General features: G+C 38.0%; 1 long non-coding RNA gene across 1 annotated transcript in view; it reads left to right on the forward strand.

Annotated features, from left to right (window-relative positions):
- LOC113263655 (uncharacterized) overlaps positions 1-22,547 on the forward strand; it is a 292,192-nt gene extending 269,645 nt beyond the window's left edge. Inside the window, exon 14 of the long non-coding RNA XR_008956299.1 lies at positions 21,390-22,547. This is a non-coding gene — a long non-coding RNA (uncharacterized LOC113263655). The remainder of the gene's footprint in view (positions 1-21,389) is intronic.
- The last annotated feature ends 750 nt before the right edge of the window (positions 22,548-23,297 follow it).

Raw genomic sequence — 23,297 nt, forward strand, 5'->3', positions numbered from 1 at the left:
ACACCTTTTCCCCGCTGAATAGGTAAGGAGAATTTTGCACATCAAGTCCTGGTTTCTCTTCCTCAACTGATCTCTTTCCTTCCAAATTTTACGATAGTCAGCAAGAAGAACCAAGCAGTACCTTCAACACTTTGTTTGGCAATCTCTTTAAGCATACAAGTGTATCATTTACAAGTTTTGCTTTCCATAGAACTACAGAACACAACTTGGCTAAGCTTTCTGCTACTACATAACACTAACAAGGATCTCCTTTCCGTCAGTTTCCAACAATAACTTCCCATCACCATGTGAGCTTTTCTCAGCAGCGCCTCCTAACATTTGTATTTTTACCGGGTCTTATCATGGAGATTTAAGTATTGTCTAACGTGATACATATTTTCTTTGCTATGTTTTCACTTTCTTTTGAGTCCTCACAAGCAGAACTAGTAAATAGACATTTCTGCTACCATTTTGATCAAGGAACTCTAAGTCTGTCGTATTATACTCCTCAAAATTCTTCCAGCCTCTGCCTATTGTCCTATTCCAAAGTCATGTTTACACTTTTAGGTATTCTAGCGGCACCTCTATTTTGGTACCAAAATTGTTATTCATTTTCTATTGCTACCGTTACAAATTACCACATAGCTTAAAACAACAGATACAGGGGCACCTGAGTGGCTCAGTAGGTGAAACAGTTAAACGTCTGAGTCTTGGTTTCAGCTCAGGTCGTGATCTCAGGGTCCTTGGAATCGAGCCCCACCTTAGGCTCTGCACTCAGTGTGGAGTCTGCTTGAGATGCTCTCTCCCTCTGCCCCTCCCGCTCCATGCTCTCACTCTCTAAAATAAATAAATCTAAAAACAAGGACCTTGTCTTCCAACAAAGTTATTATCATGTAGTTCTACCAGTCAGATGTTTTCAATGGGGTTTACTGGGTGCAAAGCAAGGTGTCTGCAGGACTGCATCCTTTCTCAAAGTTCAAGGGTAAAATCTGTGTTTTGCTGTTTCTTATATTTAGAGTCAGCCCACATTCTCTCTGCCCCCTTCCATCTCCAAAACCAGCAATGGTCAGTTGAGTCTTTTCATATTACTCTGGCTTCTTTCCTATTATCACATCTCCTTCTCTGACTCAGCTTCTCCTTCCATCCTCTTTCACTTAAAAGGACCCTTTCACTTACAGTGGTTTCATTGGGCCTGCCCAGATAGTGCAGGGTAATCCTCCCAGCTCAAGGTCCTTAACTTAATCACATTTGCAAAGTCCCTTTTTGTCATGTAATGTTACATGCACAAATTCTAGGAATTAAAACATGAACATCTTTGCAAGGGTCATTATTCCACCTCCCATACGCACCAAAATTTACTAGGTCCCACTGACCCAAAGTTAAATGAAGGGAGAGGCAAATGGATAAAAAGTGATAAAATTTAATAAGTCTAAGAGGTATGTCTAGAAAAGAACTCTAGGGGCACGTGGGTGGCTCAGCCGTTAAGCGTCTGCCTTCGGCTCGGGTCTTGCTCCCAGGATCGAGCCCTGCATCTGGCTCCCTGCTCGGTGGGAAGCCTGCTTCTCCCTCACATACTCCCCTTGCTTGTGTTCCCTCTCTCACTATCTGTGTCAAATAAATAAAATCGAAAGAAAGAAGAGAAAAGAAAAGAAAAAAGAAAAGAAAAAAAGGAAGGAAGAAGGAAGGGAGGGAGGGAGGAAGGGAGGAAAGAAAGAAAGAAACTCTAATTGGGGTTGTTGGCCTGTGGAATGCCTAGATTTTCATTCTTAAATTCACTGTTCATATCTGGCAAATCAAAAAGGAAGAACCACCCAGAGGGCAGAGCCGGCCCACAATACACTGGGAAGGATAGTGGAGGACAATCAGGGCCCAATTATGATACATCTCATAACCCAGTAGAGGAGACCTTGCAACATATACAAGAAGGATTTCAGATTTTCTGTGAATAAGTGACTGTTGCTTCTCCCATTATCCTATTAAATGGAATACTTAGGAGTTTCCTTTTGATGCTTCATCATGATCTGTTGGGTGTATTGGGAAGAGATAACTTTTATTGTAGTTTATAAGTTTCTGAATGCAGAAACCACCAGTCATCATGCCCAGATCTTAGACTTTGTACTAGATGCAGAGGATAGTTAGGACTTTTGGTTTGTCATTGTGTGCTGCAATATGGAAAGGGGCAAAATTGGACATTTGGTCACCCAAGGGGTTACCAGGGGACAGAATGTTATAGTTCTTGGTGTTCAGCTTCTTTTCCTTGGCACATTGATAGGATTGCATTTCCTCTCTACTTTTGAAGTCAAGAATGGCCATTTTGCTTGATTTGACCAGAAGAATATGAGTGCCAAAGACAGAAGTCATTTCCAGTTGCAAGATTTAAGAGTCTAGGTTATAATTCATTATGTTTTCTCCTCCCGAAATGGAAATGATTTTCTGGTTAATGGCTGCTCCATCAGTCTGTGTCCAGGAATGAGGGTACCTTGGATCAGAGCCCCAACTCACTTCTAGTGGACACAGGTACAAGAAGGAGCAAGAAATAAACCTTGGTGGTTTAATCTGCTAAGATGTTAGGCTTTTATTTTATTTTTTTGTAACTGCAACATAACTTATCCCATCCTATTAGCACATATCACTGAAAAGTCTCATTATTTTTTGTGTGGGAAAATAAAAATAATTGCCTTAACTTATTGATCTTACAAGGCTACTTTATTAGAAGCTAAATCAAATTGATTTGAAATCTGATAGTGAACTGAAAAAATAAAAATTTTTATATACATAATTTACAAAATATGTTAAAACTATTAACATATTCAAATCTATTCACTGAGCTTATGTTTATATAGTTGCCTCTTTCATAACCAGTTTTCTTACTGAGTCTGAGGCATCACTCTGTGTTGTAGCATTTGTAGGATTTACCCAAGTAGATGTATTTGTAGTAAATATTGACCTCATGGAACAATACATAGTCCATATGTAATAATTTAGATGTATCCTTTTTTTTTAAAAGATTTTATTTATTATTTGACAGAGATAGAGACAGCCAGAGAGAGAGGGAACACAAGCAGGGGGAGTGGGAGAGGAAGAAGCAGGCTCATAGCGGAAGAGCCTGATGTGGGGCTTGATACCATAACTCCGGGATCACGCCCTGTCCCGAGGGCAGACGCTTAACCGCTGTGCCACCCAGGCGCCCCTAGATGTATCCTATTTTTATCAAGAAGTTATTTTTAATATATTTTTTATGTTGGGGAGGAGTTAAGATGGCAGAGGAGTAGGGGTCCCCTTTTTCAGCCGGTCCCCTGAGTCAAGCTGGATAGGTATCAGACCAGCCTGAACATCCATGGAATCAGCCTGAGACGCAGGAAGATACATCTGGATCTCTGCAAATGAACATCTCCAGCACTGAGTATTGAGGTACAAAGCGGGGAGCCGTGAATCCGCACACAGATATCGGAAGATAAACGGAAGGCAGAGGGAGCCACCGCGTTCAGGCACCAGAAAGCGGTCGCCACCTGCACGGGGGAGCGGGCGGGCTCGCGGACGGCACCCGCGAGAGAGCGGACTGTGAGCCGGAAACGCGCGCCACCAGACTGAGGGCCGGAGCTTCGGAGCGCGGGGGCGGCTGGCGGCTGGCGGTGTTAGAAACACAAAAGACAGAGACGCGCCAGCCCTGGAAGTGAGGGCTGGGATGCCGGGTGTGGGGCGCACATCCCGGGACGCTGCAGGGTTGAGCAGCACCAACAGTAACAGAGTTAAAGTGGCCAGAACCCCAGTGGAGAACAGTCCACAATCCCTCTGTTCTGAGACAGAGGCTGAGATTCAGCCACTGCTGCTCTGACTCTCAGAAGAGGCACAGCAAACCGCCAGGGAAAGCCGCCAGAGAACAAAAGCCTGGAAATACTGGCTCACAGTGTGCCCAACCCCATCCCCCCTCGCAGGGGACACGGAGACTCTACCCAAACAGGGTTGCCTGAGTATTGGTGCGGCAGGCCCCTCCCCCAGAACGCAGGCTGAAAAATCAAGAAGCCCACATCCCTAAGATCTCTATAAAACAAGGGCGCACGGCCTGGGTCCTGGTCAATAATTTGGGCTCTGGGCAACCGTGCAACCTCTCCTCATCAGAATGACGAGAAGGAGAAATCCCCCCCAGCAAAGAAAAGACAATGAGTCTGTGGCCTCTGCCACAGAGCTAATGGATATGGATATAACCAAATTATCAGAAATGGAGTTCAGAGTAACAATGGTCAAGATGATGTGTAGACTTGAAAAAAATATTAACAAAAATATTAACGAGAATATAGAATCTCTAAGGGCAGAAATGAGAGCGAATCTGGTAGAAATTAAAAATACTATGAATCAAATGCAGTCAAAACTAGATGCTCTGACAGCCAGGGTGAATGAGGCAGAAGAATGAATTGGTGAATTGGAGGATGGATTAGTAGAAGAGAAAGCTAAGACAGAAACTTGGATCAAAAAAATCCAATCTCAAGAATGTAGGTTACAGGAGATTACTGATCAATGAAACGTTCCAATGTCAGAATCATCAGCATCCCCAAGGGGGTGGAGAAAGAGAGAAGTCTAGAAGAGATATTTGAACAAATTGTAGCTGAAAACTTCCCTAATCTAGCAAAGGAAACAAGCATTTGTGTCCAAGAGGCAGAGAGGACCCCTCCCAAGCTCAACCATGACAAACCTACGCCACGTCACGTCATAGTGCCATTCGCAAATATTAGATCCAAGGATACAATATTGAAAGCGGCCATGGGGCACCTGGGTGGCACAGCGGTTGGGCGTCTGCCTTCGGCTCAGGGCGTGATCCCGGCGTGATGGGATCGAGCCCCACGTCAGGCTCCTCCGCTATGAGCCTGCTTTTTCCTCTCCCACTCCCCCTACTTGTGTTCCCTCTCTCGCTGGCTGTCTCTATCTCTGTCGAATAAATAAATAAATAAAATCTTAAAAAAAAAAAAAAAAAAGCGGCCAGGGCAAAGAAATTTCTCACGTACCAAGGCAAAGGTATCAGAATTATGTCAGACCTGTCTACACAGACCTGGAATGAGAGAAAGGGTTGGGGGGCCATTTTTAAAGCTCGTTAAGAGAAAAAACATGCAGCCAAGGATCCTTTATCCAGCAAGGCTGTCATTCAGAATTGATGGAGAGATAAAGACCTTCCAGAATCGACAGTCACTGACCAATTTCATAACCACAAAACCAGCCCTACAGGAGATATTAAGGGGGTTTCTATAAAAGTAAAAAGGCCCGAAGAGTGATACAGAACAGAAAGTCATAATCTATAGAAACAAAGACTTTACAGGCAACATGGCATCATTAAAATCATATCTCTCAATAATCAGTCTCAATGTAAATGGCCTAAATGCTCCCATAAATAACACAGGGTTGCAGATTGGATAAAAAGACATGACCCATCCATTTGCTGTCTATAAGAGACTCATTTTGAACCTAAAGATACATCGAGACTGAAAGTAAAGGGATGGAATGCATCTTTCATGCCAATGGACCTCAAAAGAAAGCTGGGGTAGCAATTCTCATATCAGATAGATTGGATTTTAAACTAAAGACTATAGTTAGAGATACAGAAGGGCACTAAATTATTCTTAAAGGATGTATCCAACAAGTGGATATGACAATTATAAATATATATGCCCCCAACAGGGGAGCAGCAAGAGACACAAGCCAAGTCTTAACAAGAATAAAGAGACATATACATAATAATATGTTAATAGTAGGGGACCTCAACACTCCACTATCAACAACAGATAGATCACATAAGCAGAAAATCAACAATGAAACAAGAGCTTTGAATGCCATACTAGACGAGTTGGACCTCATAGATACATATAAAGAACACTACACCCCAGAACGAAAGACTACTCATTCTGTTCTAATGCCCATGGAACATTCTCAAGAATAGACTATGTTCTGGGTCACAGAACAGGTCTCAACTGATACCAAAAGACTGAAATTATTCCCTGCATATTCTCAGACCACAATGCTTTGAAACTGGAACTCAACCACAAGGAAGAATTTGGAAGAAACGCAAACACTTGGAGACTAAGAACCATCCGGCTTAAGAATGATTCGATAAACCAGGAAATCAAAAATCAATTTAAACAATTTATAGAGACCAATGAGAATGAAAACACAATGGTCCAAAACCTATGGGACACTTCAAAAGCAGTCCTATGGGGAAAATACATAGCCATCCAAACCTCACTCAAAAGAATAGAAAAATCTAAAATGCAGTTTTTATATTCTCACCTCAAGAAGCTGGAACAGCAACAGAGGGACAGGCCTAATCCACTCACGAGGAAGCAGTTGACCAAGTTTAGAGCAGAAATCAATGAATTAGAAACCAGGAGTACAGTAGAGCAGATCAACAGAACTAGAAGCTTGTTCTTTGAAAGAATTAATAAAATAGACAAACCACTGGCAAGACTTATCCAAAAGAATAGAGAAAGGACCCAAATTAATAAAATTATGAATAAAAAGGGAGAGGTCACAACCAACACCAATGAAATAGGAAGGATTATTAGAATTTTTATCAACAGCTTTATGCCAATAAATTAAGCAATCTGGAAGAGATGGAGGCCTTCCTGGAAACCCATAAACTACCAAGACTGAAACAGGAAGAAATTGATTTTTTAAACAGACCAATTAATTATGAAGAGATTGAAACACTGAGTAAAAACCTTCCAAAAAACAAAACGCCAGGGCCTGATGGTTTTCCCGGGGAATTCTACCAAACATTCAAAGAAGAAATAATACCTATTCTCCTAAAGCTATTTCAAAAAATAGAAACAGAAGGAAAGCTACCAAACTCATTCTATGAGGCCAATATTACCTTGATCCCCAAACCAGGCAAAGACCCCATAAAAAGGAGAATTACAGACCGATTTCCCTGATGAATATAGACACCAAAATCCTCAACAAGATCCTTGCTAATAGGATCCAACAGTACATTAAAAGGGTTATCCATCATGACCAAGTGGGATTCATCCCTGGGATGCAAGGGTGGTTCAACATTTGCAAATCTGTGTGAGAGATTACATGAACAAGAAAAAAGCCAAAAATCATATGATTCTCTCAATAGATGCAGAAAAAGCATTTGACAAAATACAGCATCCTCCCCAGATTAAAACCCTTCAGAGTATAGAGATGGAGGGTACATTCCTCAATTTCATAAAAACCATCTATGAAAAGCCTACAGCAAATATCATTCTCAATAGGGAAAAGCTGGAAGCCTTTCCCTTAAGATCAGGAATACAACAAGGATGCCCACTCTCGCCATTAATATTCAACATGGTACTAGAAGTCCTTGCAACAGCAATCAGACAAGAAAATGGGATAAAACGTATCCAAATCGGCAAAGAAGAAGTCAAACTGTCTCTCTTCACAGATGACATGATCCTCTATATGGAAAACCCAAAAGACTCCACCCCCGAACTACTAGAAGTTATAGAGCAATTCAGTAATATGGCGGGATATAAAATCAATGCTCAGAAATCAGTTGCATTTCTATACACGAACAATGAGACTGAAGAAAGAGAAATTAGGGAATCCATCCCAATAACAATAGCACCAAAAATCATATGTTACCTTGGAATTAACTTAACCAGAGACATAAAGGACCTATATTCTAGAAACTACAAATCACTCTTGAAAGACATTGAAGAAGACACAAAAAGATGGAAAAATATTCCATGCTCATGGATCGGAAGAATTAACATAGTTAAAATGTCCATGCTACCCAGAGCAATCTACACTTTCAATGCTATCCCAATCAAAATACCAATGACATTTTTCAAAAAACTGGAACCAACAAGCCCTTAACTTTGTGTAGAACCAGAACAGGCCCCGAATTGTCAAGAAAGTGTTGAAAAGGAAAAACAAAGCTGGGGGCATCTCAATGCCGGATTTCAAGCTGTACTACAAAGCTGTGATCACAAAGACAGCATGGTACTGGCACAAAAACAGACACATAGACACATAGACCAATGGAACAGAACAGAGACCCCAGAAATGGACCCTCGGCTCTTTGGGCAACTAATCTTTGATAAAGCAGGAAAAAACATCCAGTGGAAAAAAGACAGTCTCTTCAATAAATGGTGCTGGGAAAATTGGACAGCTACATGCAAAAGAATGAAACTTGACCACTCTCTCACACCATACACAAAGATAAACTCCAAATGGAGGAAAGACCTCGATGTGAGACAGGAATCCATCAAAATCCTAGAGGAGAGCATAGGCAGCAACCTCTATGACATCGGCCAAAGCAACTTTTTTCATGACCCATCTCCAAAGGCAAGAGAAACAAAAGATAAAATGAACTTGTGGGACTTCATCAAGATAAAAAGCTCTGCACAGCCAAGGAAACAGTCAAAAAAAACTAAGAGGCAGCCCACAGAATGGGAGGATATATTTGCAAATGACACTACAGATAAAGGACTGGTATCCAAGATCTACAAAGAAGTTCTCAAACTCAGTACACAAGAAACAAATAAACAAATCATAAAACGGGCAGAAGATATGAACAGACACTTTTCCAATGAAGACATACAATGGCTAACACACATATGAAAAAATGTTCAAAATCATTAGCCATCAGGGAAATTCAAATCAAAACCACACTGAGATACCACCTTATGCCAGTTAGAATGGCAAAAAGTGACAAGGCAAGAAACAACAACTGCTGGAGAGGATGTGGAGAAAGGGGCTCCCTCCTACATTGTTAGTGGGAATGCAAGTTGGTACAGCCACTCTGGAAAACAGTGCGGAGGTCCCTTAAAAAGTTAAAAATTGAGCTACTCTGTGATCCAGCCGTTGCACTACTGGGTATCTACCCCAAAGATACAGATGTAGTGAAGAGAAGGGCCATATGCACCTCAATGTTCATAGCAGCATTGTCCACAATAGCTAAATCGTGGAAGGAGCCGAGATGCCCTTTAACAGATGACTGGATTGAGAAGATGTGGTCCATATATACAATGGAATATTACTCAGCTATCAAAAAGAATGATTTCTCAACATTTGCTGCAACATGGACGGCACTGGAGGAGATAATGCTAAGCCAAATAAGTAAAGCAGAGAAAGACAATTATCATATGGTTTCTCTCTTCTATGGAACATAAGAACTAGGAAGATCGGTAGGGGAAGAAAGGGATAAAGAAAGCGTGGGTAATCAGAAGGGGGAATGAAGCATGAGAGACTATGGACTCAGAAACAAACGGAGGGCTTCAGAGGGGAGGGGGGTGGGGGAATGGGATAGGCTGGTGATGGGTAGTAAGGAGGGCACGTATTGCATGGTGCACTGGGTGTTATACGCAACTAATGAATCATCGAACTTTACATCAAAAACCAGGAATGTACTGTATGGTGACTAACAAAATATAATAAAAAATATTATAAAGATTATAAATTATATATATATTTCCAACACATATATATATATATATATATATTATGTTGGAAAGAAACCTTGGATTTCTGTTTTCCCAATGAAATTGATTTTTTTGTTGTTGTTTTAAATCTACTTCTAATGCCCAATATTTCCTTCATTGATATTTCCATACTTTTGTGATTTTGATGCTAGCTGGGCAGAAATCATCAGTCTATTATTTTCTCAACAATTTCTTATTTGTTAAAGACACTAATTGACTACATTATTGTGTTACCCATGGATTCAGCCTGTACTTTAAAAACATGTGCTTCGGCTCTCCAGTTCCACTGCGCCCCCCTGACCCAGCCCCTGGCAACCACCATTCTACTGTTTCTATGTGTTTCACTATCTTAAATACCTCATGTCAGTGGAATCTTGAAGTATATGAGGAATTGCTATTCAACGGAATAAAATTTCAGTGATGAAAGATGATTAAGCTCTCTCTAGAGAACGATGTGCATATAGTTAACAGTATTGTATACTTGAAAATTGGTAAGGGGCAAATTTCATGCTGAGTGATCTTACTACAATAAAAATGTGATTTGAAATGTTTAATTTTTTATTTGTGGAGCTAATATACTTTTGAGGTTAACGTTAGTAATAATATTTTTAAGAAAACCCTTAGGTTTGAATAGAGGTGACAAGATTTGTTATAGGAATTATCCTTACTCTACATTTTCTAAAATATATTCTCAAATATGAAGCACATAATATATTTAACATCAATCACTGTTATTAAAGTATTACAACAGTTCATTATGAACTACTTTATTTCCACAGTTTCTGACTTCAGTCTCAAAATAGCTAGCAATTCATCTGATTTCATAATCTGATAATATTTTTAAATGCATTAAAACCTAACATTCCAGTCACTGTAAAACATAATGAGTTTAAAGACTTCAAGAACAGTAATTTTAAAAAAAGTAACAAATAGCATGTATTAATATTAGGAACATATGTGCCAAGTTCTTTTTACTGCATAGAAATAATGAAGAGGAAAGAAAATCCGAATTGGTAGAAAGTCTGAATTTTAGAATAAAAAGTTAATTTCTGTAATTAATTTAGTAACTCCGATTTGCCCAAATCAATATTGACAGATTGGAAAAGAACTTTAAGATGCAGATAGACGGATCTAAGAGGAGTTATAATTAGCATTTCAAAGATGGAATGTAAATGAATCCTTTAAGTGTGCTTAAAAACATTTTCCCTAAATCCACTGGATTCTTTTTTCTAAGGTTAGTCTATTTTATCCACATCATATGGTGATCATTTTATATGAATAAATTGCTGTGAGAGAACTGAATTCATCATAGCCTGCAAACTATCATTTTGGTTTTTAAATATTTTTAAATAAATATTGTATATATTTAAGGTATACAACATAATAATTTGATATACATATACAAAGTGAAATGATTACTACAGCCAAGGTAATTAACATATCTCCTCACAGTTACCATTTTGTATATGTATGATTAAATTGACTTTTTCAACAAATTTCCAGTATTTAATACAATATTATTAACTTTAGTCATCATGCTGTTGACAGCTAGGCTTATTCATCCTACATAAGTGCAACTTTGTACTCTCAACCAACGTTTTCCCATTTCCCCCACTTCCCTGCCCCTGGTAACCACCATTCTACTCTCTGCTTCTTTGTATTTCAAGCAATCCCACTTCTGGGTATATACCCCCAAAATGAAATCAGTACCTAAAAGAAATACTTGAATTCCCATATTCATTGCAAGATATAGAAACTTAAGTGTCCCTCAGTGGATGAGTGGATGAAGAAATTGTGAGATGTGCATGTGTGTACACACACAAACACATGATCGAATATCATTCAGCCTTAAAAAGAAAAAAAAAAAAGTCCTACCATTTGCAACAAAATGGGTGAACTTGGAAGACATCATGCTAAGTGACATAAACCAGACACCGAAAGAAAAAAAAAAAAACAACCTGCATGATCTCATTTGCATGTGGAATCTAAATCCATTGAATTAACATCACTTTTTCATAAAGGTAATTTAAGACACATCATCTGAATTACTAAATATTTTAAATCAGCATTGCCTGAATGGTTTTCATTTGAAGTAATATAATCATAGACATTAATCAATAGCCAAGAGATTGTAAAATTCCAGGTTTCTGCCTTGACGATGAAACTGTAATCTGACCATAAAGCTTACATGGAACCATTTGGTGCCATTCAAGACAATGAATATACAAAAACAAAGATCTATTTAAATAATTGATTATAAGAATATTGAGACCGAACTTTTTCATGGAAACTGGTACATTCAAGTATAAAAGTTCTGAACATTTTCCTTGAAGTAACTAACATGCTAATTTATGTCCTCAAACTCTCACTTGGCATTATTAATTAGAACCTATTTTTATGTAGGAAAGTATAACTTTCACAATGGAAGATTCCGTATTTGCGATTTTGACTTTTCTGTGGGAACTTAGAAGTACTCTACGTAGTAGAGTATGACTTTGATGAAGTGATGAGGTGAGAATATAAAAAAGTCACAGTGGGGGTGTTTTTTGTTGTTGCTGTTGTTGGTTTTAGCCCGATAGTGAGCTTAAGTGAATGCCCTATAAGCCTATCACAGTGTATTTTTCTTGTCTTCCATTTATCTTTATATAAGCAGTGACTCTATTAAGATAAGAACTTTGCAGATTCTAGGTTAATATTTCTAGAGAAATAACAAAATTTCATAAACTGTATTTTAGTGTCAGGGTTTAATAGCTTTATGAATGACTTTAGTCCTGCATTTGCATAATAATTCAAGATCTGAATGGGGCACTTAATTTTTCAAAAAATTTTTTGCTGCATTTTGTGAGGAAAATTATGAATTACACATAAAATTGAAGATATTTCATCTTTCTATATGGCAACTTCCATATAGGAAATGGATATAGAACTACTTTTTCCCATTATGATCATAGATTATGTTATGAAAGGGTCCATTTCTTAGAAAAATCATGTCACATAAAAATTGTTCTTACCCTACATGAGTTATGTTCAAAAAGTTCTTTATAAGATATTTATTGAGAATTCCAAATGTGTGTTCCAGGAGAAAGAGGAGTATTTATGGTACTGGTAAACACAGGTCTCAGAAAGCTTTCTAAAGCTTTTTCCTCAGATCATTAGTGTTCCCAGAATTATTATTAATAGGTGTACCAAAGTGGAATTTCATGAGTAAATGCACTGATTAATGCTGAGGTTGAATGAATTAAGCAAGTTCTCTGACTGTAGGATTCAATACCTTTAATGCTAATGTATTAATATGCATTGTAAGATAACAACATTCCATGTTCCTGAAATGTATTTCGCTGTGAAACCTCTAGTTTTTTAAAAGCTCCCAGGACCTATAATCTTTAAGGTAACAAGCTGTGCTTACTAGGTCAAGTACTATTTGTACTACTTCATATGTATTAACTTTGAAAAAAAATTCTCTGTGTAATCTGGGGGGGAAAGGTAGCATTTTACTAGTTACTTCTAAATATGCATGTCTGTTTTAATATACAAATAGTATTTTCAACAGCCTATCATTCCGTAGTCATGTCTCATTTATCCTGTAGTTATTTTTGGACACCCCCCCCCCCCCGCATGTGACCATATCACTTTGCAAAGTCCAGTGTGCCAAACGCACAAAATGTTGTCTCATTTGGTCTTTATTGTAACTTTCTAAAGCATTAGGCTGAGGCCCGGAAAGATTCACTACCTCCAGGCTTAGAAGCCAGTAAAGAGAAGAGCCAAAATTTGAGTTTAGGATCTGGTGGGCGGTGATAATAGACGCACCGGATGTCTGCAGATTGTACTGTAATATTGCCTTGGAAGTCGGCTTCTGTTTTCTGCTTCTTTTGTATATTCTCTTTTTCATTTTTTCCCTCCTTTGCTTTCTCTCTCCTTTGTGTCTAATCTTTATTTGTACTTCTTTCTTCTCTTTTTCTCTATGGCTCATTACTAATCCTGGGCCTTTTACTGAAAATGAGTCTTAAAACATTTGCTCCATTCTCTCGTCACTAATAAAGACTATTGTTGGTAGTTTCTCTCTTTTACTGGATTTTATTAAAAGCTACAGGATTCTTGTTACCTTGATTTGATATTTAAAAACATTCATTGTGGGGGCGCCTGGGTGGCACAGCGGTTAAGCGTCTGCCTTCGGCTCAGGGCGTGATCCCGGCGTTGTGGGATCGAGCCCCACGTCAGGCTCCTCTGCTATGAGCCTGCTTCTTCCTCTCCCACTCCCCCTGCTTGTGTTCCCTCTCTCGCTGGCTGTCTCTATCTCTGTCGAATAAATAAATAAAAATCTTTAAAAAAAAAAAAAAACATTCATTGTGGGGGCACCTGGGTGGCTCAGTTGTTAAGCGTCTGACTCTAGATTTTGGCTCAGGTCATGATCTCAGGATCATGAGATAAATGGCATGGGCTCCATGCTCAGCAGGGAGTCTGCTTGAGGATTCTCTCTGCCTCTCCCTCTGCTCCTCCCCTGTACACACACTCTCTCTCTTAAAAAAAACAAGCAAAACCAAAAGCATGCATTGTGTCACACATTATGTATAAACTTCCTTTATATGATAACTTTTCTTTGCAAAATCAGGAACCAATTCAAATATCTCTGATGTCTCTAAAGCAAATCAATTATTTCTTATTCATCTAAAAAATCATATCTGAGATACAGTGTGACTTCATAGCCTATTTTTCTGTTGCATAAATGACAATGCAATTTTAAATTAAATCACATATAAAACTCTATTTTAATATTTTCTTCATTTGAGAAGAGACTATAATAATTAAAACTAAGTCACGAGTAACTGAACCATGATGACTTGTTAATGACCTTATCTTATGCCTCTCATCATTTTGTGCATGAAATGCAAACTCCAGATCATTAAGTTATGCATGGAAGCTTTGACTTTTGTTTTAAGTCTTATTTTCACAGAGTCACATTAAAACAAGCATCAGGACTCACGCATCTGTTTGGATTTCAGGCTTCCTCCCCAAATGAGTCACTTGTAAAATGCAGAACAAGTCACTGACAGAGAGAGAGACGTTGCTGATAAATAGAACAAAGAGAAGTACCTTAAAAAAAAAAAAAACACACACTATAGTCTTCTAATCTCTATGCCACAGAAATCCTGTGCAATCTGCAATCACTGGCAATATTACATTTTTACCCTTAGAGAAATGGGAATGAAATATTTACTTTGGCACTTCATCTGGACTTTATATCAAAACATCATGTCTGCTATTTGGACTTTATCTGGTTTGGTAGGCTATAGGATTTTTTTTAATTTTTAATTTTCCTGTGATCTTTATTTTCAATGGCAGAGTTACGTTTTTTCCCTGTATTTGTCTTCATGGAAGATACCTTACTAATCAACGTGATTGTTGATTAATATCAGCTTTTGTTGAAGGCCTACAGTATGTCAAGATTGTATGAGTGACCTTATCTCAGGTATTCCTTTCAACTGTGAGCTACCTATAAATACCACCATTCCGTGGAAGACCCTGAAGCTCAGGGACCCTAATTGACTCGATGCTCACAAAGCCCAGTCAGGGGCACAGCTGGGATTCAGATTTTCCTTTCTTTTTTCCAGTATGCTACACTGAAACAATTTTTTTTATATGCCAATAACTAAACAGGCTAAAGCAACTTTCACAGCAAGGGATATTTGAGAAGAGTTTTCAAAGATAAGTATGCTTTTTCTCAGACTAAATCATTCTAAGGTTATTTGAAGGAGAGACAGAGAAAAATAACTTGGAGGTGTAATTGGTTAAGGCATATTTAAGGAACTACAACTTGTCAAACAGTTCAGGGAGACGGGTGCAAAGCACACAGTATACATTTTCAAGTAAAAGAAAGGAAAGATAAGGGGGAAAAAAACCCTCTCCTTCAGGAAAGACTGGGGTGAGCCCATATACTCTGGTAATAAACTGGATACCAACTTTGGAAAGTGAGGAAACAGAAAATGTTTCTTGCTCCCCGGAAAGGTGTAACTGTTTGCAGTGGTTGTGTTAGATTGTTTGGAGGCAGATGGGGGCAGGGAAATAATTCTTTTAAGCAGCCCGATAAGCAATCGAAGGATTCAAGTCCTATCCATCATCAGCAGGAAAGTGACTGAAGTCCCAAAGGGATTTTCAGGCTGCATTACTAAATAAAACATGTATCTAATTTAAATTAGAAATATTTAGGCGCCCTCTGTTATGACAGGTATTTTGACATGAAGTCTTAGATGAAGAAGATATTTGAGGTGATGTTTTTGCAAATCTGAGGGAAATCATGGAAGAAGTTTAATAAGGATTCCTGCAACTCATGAACACACGGAACAAATTAACAGGATCTAGAGACATCATAGAAAGTACCATAAGTAAGTTATAAACTAACATCTAAAGACAGAGTTTTGCAGCTGAAGGCGCCATGTTAAATTTTGGTTCAGAAACAAGCGGAGTTGGAGCCGAGTTGGAAGGCAGCTGAGGAAATAATCACAACAACAAAATGTGAAACTTTGCAAACTCAAGAGTCAATAAGACTTGACAAAGCCACCAGTTACCCCTTTGTAACAAACAATAAAAGAAAAATCAATAATGTGAATGCTTGGCTTTAGAGTCGTTTGAACTATCTGATTTATTGTCTTAAAAAAATCCACACGTCAGCACTGTCAAAATGTTAAAGAAAAAAAATGTAGAACCCTTATATACTCACGCTTTCTATTTACACATTTCTTTCTCCTGAACAGAGATGGGGAATGAGGGGGCGAAAGAGAATTGTCAAAAGGGGTAGGAATAGCAAGTATCATAAAAGTCAAAATTCACTTTCCTTAAATTTGTTGATTCACCAAATATCTGTACATAATTATGGCTCCTCACCTGGAAAATCACCCATCTTTGGCCAATAAGTCTATTTACATCTATTTCTGTGTTTCTATTATTTCTATTATTTTTAAATGTTATTTCAGGGCGCCTGGGTGGCTCAGTTGGTTAAGCGTCTGCCTTCAGCTCAGGTTGTGATCCCAGAGTCCTGGGATCGAGTCCTGCGTCCGGCTCCCTGCTCAGTGGAGAGTCTGCCTCTCCCTCTTCCACTCCCCCTGCTGGTGTTACCTGTATCACTGTGTCTCTCATGAATAAATAAATAAAATCTTTTTTTTTTTAATGTTACTTCAACTAAACTCATTTTTTATTCCTTTCACATATTTTATAAAAGCCTTAATACTGAATAGAAGTAGCTAATCAAAAATGTTTATGAAGCAAAGAAATTTATTTTTTTATTTATTTTTTGAAGCAAAGAAATTTAACTTCTACTACCTGGATGTTAAAAGCAAATGGGATAATAATTATTTTAAAATTCAAACTTGTTAAAATTTGTGAAGTTATTTGAATTAAATGCAACCTTCCTTTAGACATCTAATTTCCATAACTTCATATGACTATGATTATATTGTGAATAAAACATTAGAGCTACCACCCTAAGGAATCGTAAATATCTCAAAAATTACATTTTCTGTATTTCTCTTACTTGTATTTTTAAACAGAAGAATGACTTAGTTTTGGGTTTTTTCTAGCTACTATTTTTGTGGAGTTCCTTCAAGGCAACTTTTTTCATAGTATTATATCAAACTTATGTCTTTATTTAAATAGCACCGTATAGCATGAGGTTCTGGAGTGATTAGGCCAGGGTCCAGGTTCTCTTAAACGATTTACTCCATTCCCCAATCACTGTAGAAAGAAACAAAGGACTCTGTGAACCAAATATTAGAAACTGATATGGATATAGCTGAAGTGTGCCTTAGGCAACACGTTATGAATGATAGTAAGGTTTTTGTTCATTTATTTCTTTTCATTTTTTGCAAATATAGTTTTTAAACATAAGAAAACCAGACTTTAATAGGAACAGAAGTAATTGAAGCTATCATGATACTCGATCCCCTCTCATGACTTACTTTGAAATATATTCAGAAAAAATACATATTTCTGCTAGGGAAAAACTCAGGCACAATATCAGTGCAAGGGAATGAGATAAAATAAATTTTTACATCTTTGCTATCTTGAAGTTATGGTAACTATACCATAAAATCAATTGTTACATATTTTTATTAAGATTCAACATCACTAATGAAAAAGTCAACATTTGCTAAATATATGTATTACTTATAGTTATTTGATTACTGTTAGAGCGATTGTAATTCTAGATATGTTTGCAATGTTTATAGAGCAATTTAACATGTTGTTGCTATTATATGTATGTAAATACATACATACAAGCTTCCCTAGCTCAGTCCACTTGAGAGCTTGGAAACGACAACACCGCAAGAGAAGTAAGAACACCTAACATGAATTTTTTTTTTTTTATTACCGGCTCTACTTAAAGGAACCAGGGCTCCTCCATCCTGGGTTCATGTAGAAAAACTACAAAATGGGTCTGAACTGTACTTGTTCCAGAAAGCAAAGAAGCATAAATCAGTGAGAGGGACTTTGCCCAAAATGTGCCAGGAGAAGACCTCCCCATCTGATTGAGATATAGTGATGGGAACTGGATTTACTCTTCCATCTGAAAAAAAAATTAATAAATGAAAAATCAAATATATGAAGCAATGGTTTCTAAGACACTGGAACATCGATAACTCAGGACAGTAATCCCTGAAACATGAGAAACAAATGAACACTATGATTGTCCCTACGTAGAGCCTGAGCAGAGTTTCAAGGTCATGGTGCAGAGAGAGGGACTCCAGGCAGAGCCCAGTGGAATACTACAAGATGAGGAGATGGAGCTCTGAGGTTTGGGGCCAAATGTCCGTAGTTCACAGGACAGAGTACTAGAAGTGAGAGAGCTGTGCAGAGAGAGAAATCTGGAGATCTGCAGAAGGACCTGCCAATTATTTCAGCTGAGTGCTGAGCGAGGAGACTACCGGGGCTTGGAAATTAAAAAAAGAGAAGAAGGAAGAAGGAAAAAAGAGCATCCGTGAGTTGTGGGTCAGCTAGAAGGAGCCTAACACATAAGAAATTGTAATCCCTGAAGGAAGAGGAGTAACAGAGAAATATTTGAAGAGATAATGGCTGAAATTTTTCCTAATTTAATGAAAACAATTAACTTACAGATCCTACAAGCTTATCAAAACCCAAGGCCAACAAGCACAAAGGAAATACACCAAGACACAGCGTAATTGCTCAAAAACAGTGATAAAGTTAAAATCTTAAAACCAGCCAGAGAAAAAGACAATTAGGGAGGGACAGAGATAAGGATAATAGCAGATTTTTCAATGGAAATAATGTAAGTAAGAAGATAATTGAACAATATATTTAAAGTAGATTCATTAAAACCTGTCAACCTATATAATTCCATACCACATGGAAAAACTCTCAAAAATGAAGAAAAATAAAGACTTATTTAAAAACTACAAAAACTGAAAGAATTAATCCCCATACATTCACATTCTAGAAACTATGAAGGAAGTTCTTCTATCAGAAGGAAAATGATACCAGATGGAAAGGAATAAACGAATAAAGATGCTGCAAATGCCAATTCAATGGGATTTTTTTCCTTACTATTTAACTATCTTTAAAAGACAACTGACTGTTTTTTCCGGGGTCCCCAGGAAACACCTTCAGGCTTGATGATTTGTTACAAGTACTCCCAGGACTCCAAAAGCTGCTATACTTATGGGTACAGTTAGAGCAAAATGATACAATTTAAAATCTACCAAGGGGGGAAAGGTGAACGGAAGAAGTCCAGGAGAAACCAGGCACAAGCTTCCAGGTGTCCTCTCGCAGAAAAGTTCTATGGACACGCTTAATTCCCCCGACAATACGTGGTCACACTTGCCAAATGTTCTCCCTCAGGGAAGCTCATCTGAGCCTTGGTGTCCAGGGTTTTAATTGGTGGTCAGTCATGTGGTCCCTGGGCCACCACTTTTTGCTAGTCAGACACAGTGTGCTGGTTCAGAGCTCTGCACAAATATGAGCTTCAGGAGCTTTATCAGGAGCTAGCAATACTTCCATGGGTGAAACATACATCTGCAAAATCCAAACAACCCAACCAAGCGCTTTGCCTTTCATTTAGTTCCAAGAGGAGGCAACAATAGCAGGTGTAGTTACCTTTGTTATGTTACATGTGTCTCCCGCTCAGGTTCTTCCAAAGAATCTCACAATTGGGGCAGAACCTGGGATTTTTGCTGGATTTATCAACTGGCCTCTGTTTGTCGTGCGCGTCACTTTCTGATACTATCATACCATCACCAAAATAGTGTATTTTCACGTTCAGAATCTGCTAAATCCAAAACTCTTCTACTCATATAATGACAGTAAGCTGGTAAATTCAAAAAACCCTGTGAATACAGTAAATGCAAAGTGGGATCATTCACACATGAAAGCAAACTGTTGTTGGCTCATTTCCAAGATTGAGATGGAGGAAAAAAGTACTTGCAAATTCAATCATGAATACCATTCTCCTTTAGACTGATGTATATTTTGCAATGTTGAAACCACATCAAGGACTGCTGATGCTATATGTGGTATTATTTTTTTAAAGCCTTGGTAATCTACTGTTGGTCTCCACGAACCATTTTTGTCACAGGCCACTCGTAGGCTCCTGTACCTATGTTGATATCAGCACTCCAACTTCTAACATACCATTAATTAAAGAGGTTTTCATTTCCTAGAGCTGTTATAAAAAGAGTAAGATAAACTGGGTTGCTTTAATTTTTTTTTTTTTTTTGGTCTTACTGTTCTGCAGGCTTAAGGTCCAAATTAAGGTGTTGAATCTGAGGTTTGCTCAAGCCTTTAAATCCAGCCGCCAGTTTGCAGGGCATACAGACAATAGAGGAACGTACTGAGATGTATCAGGAGTGTGCAATCAGCAACACTTAGGCTGTGGGGGAGTCTATAAGTTAATGGCTTGGATTAATTAACATAAATTATTTAAAAAAACAAGGATAGATGGAGAGAGAGAGTTGTACATTAATTTTTTAAACATGTGTTTTACTTTGTAATTTAAAAAAAATGTCACTGCTGAATACAGAAGTTTTGGCATATTCTCTGATTTTCCTCACTGTTTAAAATGTTGATAGTAAATGAGAAAGTAAAATAGATTACAAAAATTATACAGTGAAATAGGACTAAGGGCTATTCATCACTACTGTTGAAAAAGAGAATTAGGGCCAACTAAGTACTTTATGCACCTGAAATAGCATATCGCAAATTTTTAAAAATATTTTTTTATTATATTATGTTAGTCACCATACAGTACATCCCTGGTTTTTGATGTAAAGTTCGATGATTCATTATTTGCGTATAACACCCAGTGCACCATGCAATACGTGCCCTCCTTACTACCCATCACCAGCCTATCCCATTCCCCCACCCCCCTCCCCTCTGAAGCCCTCAGTTTGTTTCTCAGAGTCCATAGTCTCTCATGCTTCATTCCCCCTTCTGATTTCCCCTGCACATGTGCTTTTTAAGTCAATTATGCTGATAAATACATTTTTGAGATAGAGAATTCTACAAATTGATAACATTGCTAAGAATCCCATTTCTCATTATTGCCAACTTAAGCCTGAAGAAATTTAGCTGTTTAACGCTAATGAATTATTTTCTTGTCAAGTACAATATAACAGGCAAATTTTGACTCCTGAACCATTCCATCTGTCTGCTGTTCTATTTTGATGCCCTATTTTTATGCCTTAGTTGCCTGATCTGGGTACCCTACACCCTCAGCTTTTCTTATAGCAGCAAAGCCACATGACTGGGATTTAAAACTGATGTGAATCCCAATTCCAACCCCAGGGTAAGAAACTTAACTTCAAAAACAGGCGAGATAGTCATGTGTTATGTTCCTTCATTAGCTCATCAAGAAAGTGTGAAAAGGATGATGCTTTGGAAAGAAAAAGATTCATGATTTCTTTTTTTTAATTTTTTTTAAAGTTTTTTTTTTTTTTTTTTTTTTTTATGTGACAGAGAGACAGCCAGTGAAAGAGGGAACACAGCAGTGGAGTGGGAGAAGATGAAGCAGGCTCCCAGCGGAGGAGCCTGATGTGGGGCTCGATCCCAGAACGCCGGAATCACGCCCTGAGCCGAAGGCAGACGCTTAACCACTGAGCCACCCAGGTGCCCCAAGATTCATAATTTCTTAAAGTGAGAAAATTTTTAAAAATCTTGCCAACTGATTTTAATGTCACTTGAGTGACTGATGTACTTCCTTTAGAATCAAGTCTCTCTCTACGCCAAAGAGCTCTCTTTAGAGAAATGGACCCCTGGGTCCCCTTGGCTGCACTCTGCATCTGGCTATCCTCTATTAATGCTCAGATGAAATAAACTCTCTTTATAAGGTCAGCATTAAGTTGGCTGTAATTGATAGCATTGGTTTTATGCTGTTTTTCATCTTTGACCGAGACTTTGGAAGAATTACATTCTTATTTTATACAGCTTGTGTCTTATTCTTGGGAATAAGAAATTTCAGGGTGAACTTCATGAAATTTGATATTCTAAAATTATCCGTCTATTTCTTTTGACAATGATGAACAATGAAAAAAAGAAAAACTTCAAGTTCATAAATGACATTGAACCTAAGATTTGGAGAGTGGCAAAGACATGTTTTGATTTAAAAATTGAGCAGAACATGTCAGATGAGAGAAAATGAGAATATACACGTGCCAAAGTGTCATTTTCATAAAATACCTGTTTGAAAGATATTTCATTTCAAGCAGGAGATTAAGTAAGCCTACAAAGAAATAACGAGGGCTACTTTAAGAACACTCAAGATTTTTCTTTGTGTGAATTTACATTGTAGATTCCAAAGGTCATTATCATTCCTGTGCCAGAAAAACTAGGTGTTTGTGATATAGACTGGAAATAGATCAATAAAACGAATCATCAAAAATATCACATGTCACTCATATAGATTCAAATCTATAAAGCATATCCTTTAAGCCATGGTCATATAAACTGTATTCAAGTTCACACAAACCCGTTAGGACTTCCCAAAACAAAATAGAAGAGGCCTGAAAGAGCAAATATGAACTCTCCTACCTTAAGCTAAACTTAACAGAGCAATGGCTTTGAGGGTTTTGTGTCATTTTTAATTAGTGAGGTAAATTTGGCAAAATGGTGCCTTTTGGCACGTGATTATTAGATTTAGCTAAAATTCTGGGCCACTTAAAAGTTAAATTATCATCAATTTAAAGATATATTGACACGTTTTGTAGCATTCTTAATCAGCTAATTCCCTTAGTTCTGTTTCAAATCAGTTTATTTCTATCTATATTGTCACTGATTTATCATCAACTACTTTTATGCTGCGTCTTAATTATTGAAGAAGGTTACATAACTGTCCTTTCCATTTGAAGTCTTGCCTTTTTGATCCATACTTTGGACTTAGGCCAAAACGCTCCATCTACTGTACAAATTTTGTTTGACCAGTTCTTGCCTAAACTATAAATTAACAGTTGCCCTTAGACGAATATACCGAGTCTTGAAATTGCTGTAAGCCTTTCGTGACTTGGTTCCTTCTCAGTTTGCCAATCACATCTCTTACTACCCTGTAACTTTGCCCTTTGTATGAGCCAGACATGCTGAACTGATTGCAAACCGTCTCCTCTCTAGAGCCTTTGCATAAATCTAGTCATCTGGCCCACACATAACAATCCACACCCAATGGTACCTACTCTCCTTCACTAATTCAACACATATTTACTGATCTCTTCTAGGCTCAGGAATCATCCAACTCCTTATTCCGGGTTTTATCAACCTTCTTCCACCTCCTCCATGGCTCAGGTGGCCAAAAGACTGACTTTAAGAGATATGTCTAAGCATGCAACTGTGGGCTTCAGAAACTGATGAGGTGGAGACATTCAGGAATGAGAACTA

This window comes from Ursus arctos, unplaced genomic scaffold (assembly GCF_023065955.2).
Source record: "Ursus arctos isolate Adak ecotype North America unplaced genomic scaffold, UrsArc2.0 scaffold_3, whole genome shotgun sequence".
NCBI lineage: Eukaryota > Metazoa > Chordata > Mammalia > Carnivora > Ursidae > Ursus > Ursus arctos.